Below are 13,094 nucleotides of genomic sequence, written 5' to 3' on the forward strand. Positions count from 1 at the left end.
TCTCTATTGAACCATGAGTTGTACAACATTAAAGTTATTCACAGATACTTTGCTTACTTTAAAACAGAGAGGGTGTTAATGGAGAGATGGTGAGTTGCCACATTAATCTTCTGAAGAACAGAATAGATTAGTGACATGGTACAGTGTTAGCAGTTTGACACTTGCTCAGCAATGTTAAATACAAATGAGTTAGCCTTTCAGAAGTAGTAGCTCTTTGCTTTTTGTTTAAGCTGTTTGTGGTTCTGCTCACTTTGTACTCTCTGACTCTCAGTCGCAGCTGACCTGAGACTTTCACTTCCCTTTTTTTAGCTGATCAGGCCCCTCCGAAGCACTAGAAACAGCAGCCTCCCCCTGGGGAATAGAAACCAGCCTCTGTGTGCTGCTGCTTGTTGTGTAAGACTTTGAGCACCAAGCATCCATGTTGTGTAGGGACTGGGGTGGGGACATGGGACACAGTGGCTATGGAGGGGGTTATAGGAAGTTGGTATATGTCGGGTCGTAATGGAGCAGGGGCAAGTGGTGGGTTCAGAAATAATTGAGTTTAAGGTTTTTGGAACATCAAACATCATTAATGACTAAATAAATGCAAGCTAATTCACCTCTTCCTCTATTTCACTACTTTCTCTACTGTAACTCAAGCTCTCTCCTGCTCCCTCCCTCTCTCTGTCTGTCTCGCTTTTTCCCACCATCTGTCTCGTTTCCTCTCTCCCTCCCTCCAATCTTCTCGCTCACTCCCTCCCTCCCTCCCTCACTCCCTCCTTCCCTCCCTCCCTCCCTCCCCTCTCTGTCCGTCCGTCTCACTCACTTCCTCCCTCCCTCCGTCCGTCCGTCTCGCTTCCTCTTTCCCTCCCTCCCTCCATCCATTTCACTTCTTCCCTGCAACCGTCCTGCTCCCACCCGCTCTCGCATGCGCGCTCTCTTTTTTCCCCCTTCTCTCCCTGCTCCCCTGTGCAGAGGTCACTGAGTAGTTGTTAGATCTGGGTCAGTGTTGCTTTATAACAGGTCAGCCGTCATGATGTACTCAGACTCTCAATTATTCCTGGTCCTGTCTTCATGTCTCTCCTCAGCTGCCTGGTTGAGATCGCAAGGTAACAGAGACTTGTTTTTGTTTGAAGAGGCACAGCAGTGTTGGGATGTAACATCAAGAGAACTGTCCAACGTGGTTCAAAAATGAACAATAAAGAAAATTGAATTTAGGATTTTGTTGAAAATGGCTGGAGGTTACCAGGGAGTGTCAGTATTGAAGCATTCGCCATGAATCTCTGTGAAAGAGTTTAGCCTGAGAGTGGTGACGGTCCCAGTTGCTGGCACAGTGCCCCTACGATAGATTGAAAGTAGAATGACTGGATAATAACTACATTTTTCTTTGATTATTCAACTCAAATTTATTTTTAGGCAGACTGAACCCATTTATTTGAAACACATCAAAGTTTTTAATGCATGTTCAAAGCATTCCAGGAAAATGAACCATGTGCAAAGTATTTGAAGGAAGGGAGGGGGGAGGCCAAATGTAGGGAATCGAACAGGATAAGGTATAACTATACAAGATAGAACTGCCTATGCAAGCAACAAGTAGACAAACATTCAAAATAACTTGATTCTTAGGACATTGCTGGCTGGGCCCGATTTATTTCCCATTCCAAATTATCCTGGGGAAAGGGGAAGAGCCACTGTCTTAAACTGCTGCGTTATTGGGGTGTCTGTACAGTGCTGTTAGACAGAGAGTTCCAGGATTTTGACCCAGTGACACTGAAAGAACGGTGATATATTTCCAAGCCAGGCTGGTGAGTGTGTCGGAGGGGAACTTGGCGGGGAGTGGTGTACCCATGTATCTGCTGCCATTGTCCTTCTAGAAACATTGAAACATCGGAAATAGGAGGAGGCCATTCGGCCTATCTGAGTCTGCTCCATCATGGTTAGTCATCCAACTCAATAACTTGTCCCTGCTTTCCCCCAGATCCTTTTATCTCTTTATTCCCAAGCACTATATCTAATTCCTTCCTGAAACCATACCGTGGTTTGGCCACAGGCTTGCCACACAGTGAAGGAGTGTTTCCATATCTCAGTTCCAAATGGTTTACTCCACATCCCTTGACCACTGGTTCTGGATTCTGCACCAACACTAGGAACATCCTGTATCTACCCTGCCTCGTCCTGTTAGAATTTCATAGGTTTCTGTAGGTCCCCCCTTTTGTTCTATCCTCCATTGAATATAATCCTAACCAATCCAACCTGGGTCAGTCCTGCCATCCCAGGAATCAGTCTGGTAGATCTTTGTTGCACTCTGTCAATAGCAAGAACATCCTTCCTTGGATAAGGAGACCAAAACTGCCCACTATATTCCAGGTACCATCTCATTATATTTTAGTCAGTAGAGGTTGCTTTAATAATGTGCCTGGGTGAACTCCTGCAGTGCATCTGGTAACTGGTACACACTGCTATTACTGAATGTTGGTGCAGGGAGTGAATGCTGAAAGTGTTGAATGGATTACCACTGAAGTAGGCAGCTTTGTCCTGGATGGAGTTGAGCTGCTTGAGTGTTGTTGGAGCTGCACCCATCCAGGGCAAGGGGGGAGTATTCCCTCACACTCCTGACTTGTGCCTGATAGATGGTGGATAGGCTTTGGGGAGTCATCAATGAACATTGCTTCTGAATGGTTTGTTATTTGGTGAAAGGTGTGAACTGGGGCTGAAATTCCAGAATGTGGTTGAAGAAGGGGCAAAAGATTGAAGGAATTCAATCTCCTCTCGATCTCCTATTCATCCTCCTCTCAGTATGAGTTTCATTTAGTGTTTGACAAGCCAGTACAGATTAGGAAAGGGCCCCGTGAATGGGTTTAAATCAGGTTCTGTTTGCAGGCAGGAAAGTGAAGGTACTTTCACAGCCAATGGTGAAGTTGTTTTACCGAAAAATAATCTGTCTGTATCTTTCCATTTACATGGAACCCCAAGAAAAGTTGTTGGGTCACTGCTGCTCAGGGTAGTGTTGGTGAAGAGCAGAGATACATTGAAGGGGCAAGTTGGATAAACACAAAAGAGAAAGAAATGGATAGAGCTGAGAGGAGGACGGTGTGGTGCAGAAATGCTAACCTGTGGCCTGTTTATTGCAGTCAATAGTTTGTAAGACAATTCTCAACATTAGCGAGTCATCTTGTCACTTTGTTCTCAATAAAATTGCATTGTGATTGCAAAAATAAGAAAGCATCATATAATGTTGAACTGGGAAGGTGATGTTAGTTGCCAGTTATAAATCCTTACCCAGCACTGAAATAATACTGGAAAAACTCAGCAGGTCTTGCAGCATCTGTGGAGAGAGTGAGGAAAACAGAGTTAACATTTTGAGTCCAGCATGGCTCATGTTGTTCAGAATTAAAGATTTCCAGCCTCTGCAGTATTTTTGCTTTTATTTGAGAAGTTAGAATTCCATATTCCTTCAAAGAATATTTGTGGCCTTCACTAACTAAAGGTCACTTTCACAGGCTGACTGGTATTTGGGGATCTGAATGTTTTCATTGGCCAGTATCTCTCCCCTGTGTTGTTTGATTGAGTTACGCTGGCCTGTTTGGGGTTGTTAATCAAAACCATGATGCAATTGCCTTTGTGACAGAAAAGGGTCAACTTTCAGATTTCAGTGCCCTCGGCTGGAGTCACTGTTTAGAAATGCTGTTTCACACAAGCATGATCAACAGCACTGTCCTATTTCAAATATATTCTTTAAATTACTTTATCACCACTTAATGGGTTTCAGGTGATTGATGAAATTGGTTTGACAGTTTCTCTCTGGAGTCCAGAGCAAAGTAGAAGAACTTGCAATCTGAGTGGGGCCACTGGGGGCGATGTCACAAAGCGCACACCCACACAAAGTGGGTTGGAAATTGGCAACTCTGTACCCCCAATGGTACAAAACAAGGCTGTAACAGGTCAGCTGAATATTTCAACTAATCGAGATGGGTCATTATTTATTAAAGGGGGAATAAGGGTTATGGGATCAAGGAGGGTAGGTGAAGGGAAATTATAGATCAGCCACGATCACATAGAAAGGTGGGTCAATGGGCTGAATGGCCTCTTCCAGTTCCTATATTTAAACTGAAAACAAAATAATATTTGAAAACTTTACAAGTGTAACATATATGTATATATGATCTATAATCTTTCACTGTATACTCATCTTGCAGGACATTTTTTTTGTTTCTTAAACATATAGTTTTTCCAATTGCCCATGCTTTTGTTAGCTGCTTTATCAGTTGCACTGATATAGTTTGTAAGTGCCATTGTTTTTGAGGTGTAATATGTCATGTGCAGTATTGTATAACCTGGCAAGTGAATTCCCAGACACTGTCCAGCACCCTGTCTGACAGGGTGTATTAGAACACTGGCCCTCGTGGCTAATTCCTCAGCAGTGGGAGCAGATGGAGATTCCTGCTAAATAATGACCCCCTTTGGGATGTGAGAAAGCCCAGTAAAATACAGAGACAAGATGATGATGTTAGCAGTTGTCTTCTGTGTTAGTGTAAAATAGACCCAATATCACTTTACCACTTCCCCAGCACCTTTCCCCCCAGCTGTTACAACAACTCTGTGTATCTAATGCCGAATCCTGGAAAGTTGCAAGCAGAATGATGTTTTAAATGATTACCTGACATTGATTTTGAGGAAGAGGCAGGGTGTAGGAGAGCTTTTCTTTTTCACACTTTCCCTCTTCTCTCCCATAATGCTACTGCTGTATGACATTGGGCAAATTGTAAAATAAATTGTTCCAAATCTCTCTGCGGGCTTGATTAGACAAAGGCTGGTGTGTTTCGGTGGTTGTTGGGAGCTTTGTGCCTGCTTTAGTATGTTTTGAGGTAAATGTAGATGGCTGAAACATAGATGAGGGCCAGATGCAGTTTGGCACATGGTCAAACAGCTGCTGCTGTTGCTGGGTTTCATTAGCTCCGAGTTAACTGTTGACCAGCAGTGAAATCTGCCAGGGAGCTTCCAACTGCGTTGTATGAAAGCATGAACTCTAACAAGCTACAATTGAATCTTTCTGCAAAGAGACATTTTACATTCTTAAAGAGCTGTGTGTCTGAGTAAATCTCTCATTTTCTTTTTTGTTTGTTTTCTCTCATTTATCCTGCCCTCTATCTCTGAGGATGGTTCATTGCCGTAAAGCAATTGAGACCTGGATTGCATTCTGACACAATCCAAATTCTAGTCTTAATGGACTAGAGTATATTTTTCAGGTTTATATTTGCTATCTATTGGAAGTGAGAGGGAAAAAGGCCAGGACAGAGTGAGGGCTAGAATAACTTGATGAGTGCAAAATTATTTTGAGTAATTCACTGGACATGAATCGCTGCTGGGCCAGTACTTAGTATCCACACCCTAATTACCCTTCAGGTGTTGGTAGTGAGCTGTCTTCATGAACTAATGTAATCTGTGAGGAATAGCCCACAATGTTTTTAGGGAGAGAATTCTACAATTTCCACCCAGTGGCAGTGAAGGAACAGAGATATATTTCCAAGTCAGGATGGTGAGTGGCTTCGAGGGAACTTGCAGGGGGTGTTGTTCCCATGTATCTTCTCCATGCCCTCATCCTTCTCGATGGAAGTGGTTATGGATTTGGAAGATGCAGTCAGAGGGTCTTTGGTGAATTTCTGCAGTGCAGCTTGTAGAGACAGCAGCAGTGCGTACCGAGTGTCGGTGGTGGAGGGAGTGGATGTGGATGGGGTATGAGGTGGGTTGTTTTGACGATGATGAAGTCTCTTGCATCTTTCTGTGCAGTGGTCTTTTGTGTGTCTCCAAAATTAATTGATCCACCATTGCTGACGGGACGGAACCTGGGCTTTGGAATTGTCTCTGTAAACCTTAAATTTCCTTTAACAATACAACTGTGAAACAACCTAGGAACTCATTACAATGTTAAAGTAGCAAGGTAACTCCAACATGTTACAGATACATCCCTGCTGTCACCTGTATGGTTCAGATATGCTGTGCCAGTTCGGACTGCCATTGTCTGTTTCTGTCCCCACCTCCTCCGATAAATGACTGAATTTGGATTTGAAATGCTTGTGAAGGATCTGGATTTTTTTTGCAGTTCAGTGTTTTGGTTGAGATTCTGTTTGCGTTATCTGTTTAGACACTTTAGTACATTTTCATCTGGGATTGACTTTTATCTTGATGGCAATCTATTGAAATACAAAATAAAAGATGAAGCTTAACTGATGGTGCAGTGAGTGAGGATATGGGTTGGTGAGGTCTTCAGCCATGAAGAATGAGATGATCTCAGGTCTCATCAGTCGAGGGAATTGTATTCGTTTCCATGAACTAAGATTTCCTAGTGTTCTCCTCTGAATCTATACCATTGACCTAGACTTCAGTTTACAGAGAACAGTTACAGATAGGCAATTAGAAGGGCAATTGTAATAAGGATTATGCAGTAGGTGTTCTATCTACACATATACTGGGTAAACCGCGGTGATAAAATACCGTGGAGGATACATTCCAGATACAAAACTGTATTCCAGAGCAGTAGGTTAGAGAATCAACCAGAGAATAGACTATTTTAGATCAGTATTATGTAATGAAAAAGAACCAATCAGTAACCCTTTTGTAAAGGCACATCTGGAGAAGAGTAATCATATGATATAATTTTACAGTAACTTTGAATGTGATGTAATACAAAACTTGGGTCTTAAATCTGAATCAAGAAAATGATAAAGACCTGAAGGGGGAAATTGCCCCTGCCGAATTAGGAAGCTAAATTGAAAGGTATGATGGGAGTTGGGTAATGGGCAGCTTTTAAAGACTGAATACATAATGTACAACAAACATCCATTCCTTCAAGACCACAAGAGGATAAGTGAGTCGACTCCTAGAAAAGGAGCATAAAGATTGTGCTCTATCCCAAGAGGAGGTTTACAAAATTAGCAAAAACCAAGGAAACCTGAGCATTGGGTGCATTTTAACATTTATAAATTCATGCAGTGTTGCAAAAGGCCCTTCAGCCCATCAGACCTATACCCACATAACTCCCACATAAAATGCACTAATCCCAATTTCCTGCACTTGTCCTATATCCTTGAATGTTATGACATTTGAAGTACTCATTCAAATATTTTTTAAAGATTGTAAGGTTTCTGGTTTCCACTACCTTCTGCAAAGAGGCCCAAGAAACTGATGAAGAGAGAATAGAATATGAAAGCAAATTAACAAGAAGCCTAAAAACTTCTAGAAGTCTAGGGAGAATAAGGAACTGAAAGAAAGTAGGATGAGTAAGAACAAAGTGTTGGAGAAATTAATGGGACTGAAGTTGACAGGTCGGGGAGGAAGTGAGCACTGCAGATGCTAGAGATCAGAGCCAAAGAGTGTGGTGCTGGAAAAGCACAGCAGGTCAGGCAGCATCCGAGGAGCAGGAGAGCTGATGTTTTGAACATAAGACCTTCAGGAATGGTGGTGGTGGGGGTGGGGGGAACAAGAGGGCTGGGAGATAAATGGGAAGGGGGTAGGACTGGGGAGAGTGGGGGGGAAGGCGGCTGGGAATGCCACAGGTAGATGAAGGTGGGAGGTTATGGTGATAGGTCGGAGAGGAGGGTGGAGGGAAGATGGACAGGTAGATCAGTTCAAGAGGGCGGTGCTGAGTTGGAGGGTTGGATCTTGGATGAGGTTGTGGGGGAGGGAAAATAAGGAAACTGGTGAAATCCACATTAATGCTGCGTGGTTAGAGGGTCCCAAGGGGGAAGATGAGGCGCCTTCCCTCCAGGCATCAGGTGGAGGTGGCCCAGGACTTGCATGTCCTTGGCAAAGTGGGAAGGTGAGTTGAAGTGTTCGGCTACTAGGCAGTGGAGTTGTTTAGTGTGTATCCCAGAGGTGTTCTCTGGAACGTTCCACAAATGTGTACCCCCCCCAGAGATGGCCTGGACATTCCAGGCTGTTGAAGGAGGGGGCTGTAGAGAGTGTGCATGTGCTCATGTACATCTTTTAAAATTCAAAAGACTTTGGAATATTTTCTGCAGATTGGAATGTAGTAAATGAGGCCCCACTGTTTAAGAAAGAAAGGAGAGAGAAAACTAGGAACTACAGACCTGTTAGCATGACATCAGCACCAGGGAATCTATTACAAAGACATTTAGTAAACAGTAATTGGGCAGATTTGCCATGGATTTGTGGAAAGGCTTGACAAATCTGTTTGGGATTTTTTGAGGTTGTAACTAGCAGAATATGAGGTCTTCTGAAGGCTTTCGTTAAGATGTCCACACGTGAGTAAACCAAATCAGAGTCGGTGAGATTGTGAGTTATATTCTCATCTGGGAAGTTGGTTAACAGCAAGACGTTCGATCATTCGGGGTTGGCAGGTTGTGACTAGTGGGGGCATCGCAAGAATCTGTGCTTCAGCCACAGCTCTTCCAGTTGATAGCTCTGATTTGAAGGTGGAGGCCAAATGTGATATTTCCATGTTTGCAGATGATGCCAAACTGGGAATGGGAATTATGAGCAGGATGGGAAGAGATGGTGGCACAGCAGTGACGTTATTGGGCTAGTAATGCCGAACCTTAGGTTAATGATCTAGGGACATGGGTTCACATTCCACCATAGGGTTGATAAAGAGAAACCGTTTGTTTCCTGTGCTGGGATGGAGCGTCCAGAACATGGGGACCTTGAACTTTGAAATGGGCAGTTTGGGGATAGTATCAGGAAGCCCCAGGTTAGACAGGGAGAGTGGAATTCTGGAACTTTGAGTGGATGTTAAAATCAACTCACAATGGCCTTTAGTGAATGGCGCAGCAGGCACGATGGACTGGATGACCTAGTCTTGTTCCTCACTCATATTTTCATATGATGCCCCTTTTCTAAATTTGAAGTCAAAAACCACATGACACCAAGTGTGAATTTTGACCTTATCCACCCCAGTCCAACACTGGAACCTCCACATCATTTTTAAATTTGAACAATGTTTCCTGGTTAATCATTTGGCTTTTTGAAAGTAGTTTCCTTTCTTTCCAGTTCATATTTTTTGAGAGTTTCTGTCCGTACACTTTGCTCTGCAGGTCAGGTTAGCTCAGTTGATTGGACAGCTAGATTGTGAAGTAGTGTGATGCCAACAGCATGGGTTCAATTCCCACACCATACGGGACCCCCCCTTCTAAACCTCTGCCCTTGCCTGAGGTGTGGTGCCCCTCAGATTAACCCACCGGCCATTGTCTCTCTCTCTCTCTAATGAGAGAGTAGCCTCATGCTCTGATCAGGCCACGGTGACTTAACTCGACACTTTGTTCTGACACTTTGAATCCATCACAACCAAGGGTTTATTTTTATCCTGATGTCTGTCCAATACCTAAACCAGTGCCTGGATGGCTTACAGAATCAAGAAGTGGTTTTAACAGGAGGCTGTGCAGCCCTTCACTGCTTCCACATATTGTGTCGTCTGCAAATTTTGAAGTTGTTCCCTGTACCCCAAAAAATTAAAATGTTTCTGAAACACCTCTGTTCCTTTTGAACCCTTCCCTCTAACTTTCTTTCATGTCTCTCTTATAACTTTAGTGATAACTTCCATTAGCTTTTTAAACAATTCCTAAAAAGAAAAACAAATTGTCTCTGTCACTGTAGCTGGGACTGTAATATTCTTGTATCCAATGCTGAAGCTGCAGTGGTTTAGGAGTGTTCAGAAGGACTGTGCTGACCACTTAAACTCTTCAAGATTCACACTATATCGGAATATGTTTTAAATTCTAGTTCAGTCACGTGATGGGACCCACAAGTGACCGTAATTATAGTTTACCAAATAGTCAGACTCCTACGAAAATGGCAGTATGCCATTTTTGTCTGGCATGTATAATGCACTGAGAATGTATAAGGTCTTTAACCCCTTGAAAAACTTACAGGCTGTCTGAAAAGTATTGTCAGCTTTAATTTCAACTTGCTCATTATAGTACAGTGCAGCAACTCTTGGAAGTGGCTTTGTTAAGACATATGTTTGAAATGCCTCCATATTGTGCCAGTGGTTAGGACCTGATTGGTAAATAATCAATAGTAGCCCAACTGGGAAGAGAAATCAAATCCCAGTGCGGAGATTTGAGCTCACCCAGAGGCTGACTCTCTAGTGTAGTGCTAAGGGAGTGCTGCACTGTCAGAGCTGCTGTCATTCTGATGAACTGCAGCCCAATCTGTCCTTGCGGGCACAGTCTGAAGAAGAATGGGGGAATTCTCCCAGTATTCTGATCAACCTTTATCCCTTCAACATTGCAGTAAAACTGATCATCTGGTCATTAATTACATTGCTGTTTGTGGGAGCTTGCTAGCTGCCAGGCTACTGACATAACAGCAGCAACAATATTTAGGAGAAACAATGTTTATAGTATAAAAGGAGGCCATTTGGCCCATTATTTCTGTGTTTTAAAGGACTTAGTTGCATATAAAGCAACTTGGAATGTCATGAGTTCATGAAAGATGCTGTTGAAAAGCAAATCTATCTTCTATTGCTCACATCACAAGCTAATTGAGCTCAAGATAAATTTATTCGTAGGGAAGTGTATCTGAGGATGTACTCAAAGCAAAAACATACCAAACTTTCCAAAGCTGGAGCTGCATCATGGTTGGGTCCATTCTCACCTATCAGTCACGTCCTTCTGGATGAAGATACTGGACTAGTTCTTACAATTTGGTGTAAAATGCAATCATGAAATTGGGGAACCAATGCAAAGGGGGCTGGTAACTCGCTATCTGAACCCCTGCTTCATGATTTGCACAACATTCAAAGTAAAAAAAAACTACCCATTCAGAGCAAAGCACTACTCGCCTACGTACATACTGAAACTTCTACCAATGTTTTTGTGCAGTGATCTAGCTTGCATTTTTCCAAGTTCTGAGGAAGGATCACTTGGCCAGAAATGCTAACTGTGATTTCTCTCCACAGATGCTGCCAGACTTGCTGAGTTTTTTCAGCACTTTCTGTTTTTGTTGCTTGCTTATTTAGGAAATAGTGTATTTGATTGAAGCTTGAATACATGGAAACCGTGTAGCTCGAACTGAGTGACACCTTCTCTCTCAGTTGTGTAAATATGTTGTTTCAATTTAAAACTAAGCAGCAAGTTTTGTTTTGACCTGAGGAAGGGTTTTTGTTGAAACTAGTTCAGGATTTGTTAGTTTGCAAGTTGTACTTTTTCTAAGCAGCTTTAAATAAGTTTTCAAAAGAGGAACCTGTAGGACAGCCAGTGAGCCGGATATCAGCCTGGAGCTGGATTGTTTGTCAGATTGGTGAGTTTGCGTGTAGGTTTTTTTTGGTGTGGGAGTAATTTCCTGTTGCTGAGTAGAATTTTTATATTTAGAGCTACCTAGCAATTGGGGTCTGTAAGGGTTTGGTTGATTTTGGAATCTCCCTGCTCCTGTCTTCTCCACCTGGACCCCCCCCCCCCCCCCCCAACACACACACACTCACTCACTCACTCACTCACACACACACAATCACACACACACACACAATTTTGCTTTCCCAAAGGAAAGCTTGAGAGTAGAACAAGACTACCCTACCTCCAAATCTTCCCCCCCCCGGCCCTAACCCTCTTTTCTGCACCCCCCCACCAAACTTCCTTTCTGCTTTTCACTCCCCTCCACCTTCTATGTCCCCTCACCAACCCACCCTTCCAAATCCCAATGGGTGTAGCTCTTGGTCCACACTCTCTCGTTCACAAAGTTTCCCAGCTAACAACAATCTGCATTTATATTGCAGCTTCAACAGAATTAAATGACGAAAGGTGCTCCAGGGGAGTGATTATGAAGAAAAAATTGTCACCGAGCCACAGGAGGAGATATTGAGGCAGGTGACTGAGACCAAAGAGAAGTGGAGGGGTTTAGCAAAGAAACCCCAAAGTTTAACACTCAGGTGTTGAAGGTATGGCTACCCGCGGTGGTGATATTTTTTTCCCTTTTTAGTTCTTTTGTGGGAGATGGGTGTCACTGACTGGGTCAGCATTTATTGACCACTCCAAGTTCCTTTTGAGAAACTGGTGGTGAGCTGCCATCTTGAGCCACTGTTGTAGGTAGACCTTCAATGTCCTTATGGAGGGAATTCCAGGATTTTGACCCAGCAACAGTGAGGGAATGGTGATATATTTCCAACTTAGTATAAGTGAGTGGCTTGGAGGGGAATTTGCAGGGGGTGGTGTTCCCATGTATCTGCTGGCCTTGTCCTTCCAGATGGGATTGGGCATGGGTTTGGAAGATGCTGTCTGAGGAATGATTTGGACTGGGGTGGACAAAGTTAGAAATCACACAACACCAGGTTATAGTCCAACAGGTTTATTTGGAAGCACTAGCTTTCGGAGCGACGGTCCTTCGTCTAAAGAAGGAATGACGCTCTGAAAGCTAGTCTGCTTCCAATTAAACCTATTGGACTATAATCTGGTATTGTATGATTTTTAACTCTGAGGAAGCAGGAATCTTGGAAAGTTTGGTGGCTGGGGAAGATTGCAAAGAATGGGAGGACAGTTACTGTGGAGCATTTTGAAAGCAATGGTTTTAAAGTTTTGAGGTGTTGCTTAACTGGGAGTGAGTGGTCTTGGGGGAACAGGACTTGGTACAAGTTAGAATGTGAGTATTAGAATCTGGAAGATAGAGTGCGGTGGGGAGGGGGGAACCAATGGGGAGAGTTGGGAATGGCTGAATCTGAAATTAAAAGCACAAATTAGAAACCTCCTACTGCGGTGGTATAAAACTTACTGCAGAATACTCAAAATTTGCAATAAAGACCAATACCATAACCGTGTGCTAAGCTGGCAAAAATAAAACAGAACAGGGGAGACCTTCCTTGATGAGTTGGGAATAAGGCAATTCTCGGAGAAAAGGTTAAAACCAGACTCTGAGGGTGGGGGAACAATCCAGTTCAGACAAGAGAAAGCTACTGAACGTGAGCCAAGCTGGCCCAATCCTGAACAACAATCCTTCCCACAGGTCCATTCAGAGGTGGCGGGACTAAGACCACATCAGTCTTTGGCTAAAGAGACCAATGCTCACTCTGTTCAGGAAAAAAAACCTCAAAGAACTGCAGGTGCTGCAAATCAGAAACAGATTCAGAAAATGTTGGAGAAACTCAGCAGGTCTGGCAGCATCTGGGGAGA

The 13,094-nt window shown here is 43.3% G+C and overlaps 1 protein-coding gene across 5 annotated transcripts in view; it reads left to right on the forward strand.

Annotated features, from left to right (window-relative positions):
• sertad2b (SERTA domain containing 2b) overlaps positions 1-13,094 on the forward strand; it is a 63,954-nt gene that overhangs the window by 20,366 nt on the left and 30,494 nt on the right. For 3 of the 5 annotated variants that reach the window (XM_060831102.1, XM_060831104.1, XM_060831101.1), the window contains exon 2: positions 11,708-11,869. The exons of the other annotated variants lie outside the window; for them this stretch is intronic. The gene's annotated coding sequence lies outside the window, so the exon portion shown is untranslated. The remainder of the gene's footprint in view (positions 1-11,707; positions 11,870-13,094) is intronic. 5 annotated transcript variants of the gene reach the window in all.

This window comes from Hemiscyllium ocellatum, chromosome 10 (assembly GCF_020745735.1).
Source record: "Hemiscyllium ocellatum isolate sHemOce1 chromosome 10, sHemOce1.pat.X.cur, whole genome shotgun sequence".
Taxonomy (NCBI): domain Eukaryota; kingdom Metazoa; phylum Chordata; class Chondrichthyes; order Orectolobiformes; family Hemiscylliidae; genus Hemiscyllium; species Hemiscyllium ocellatum.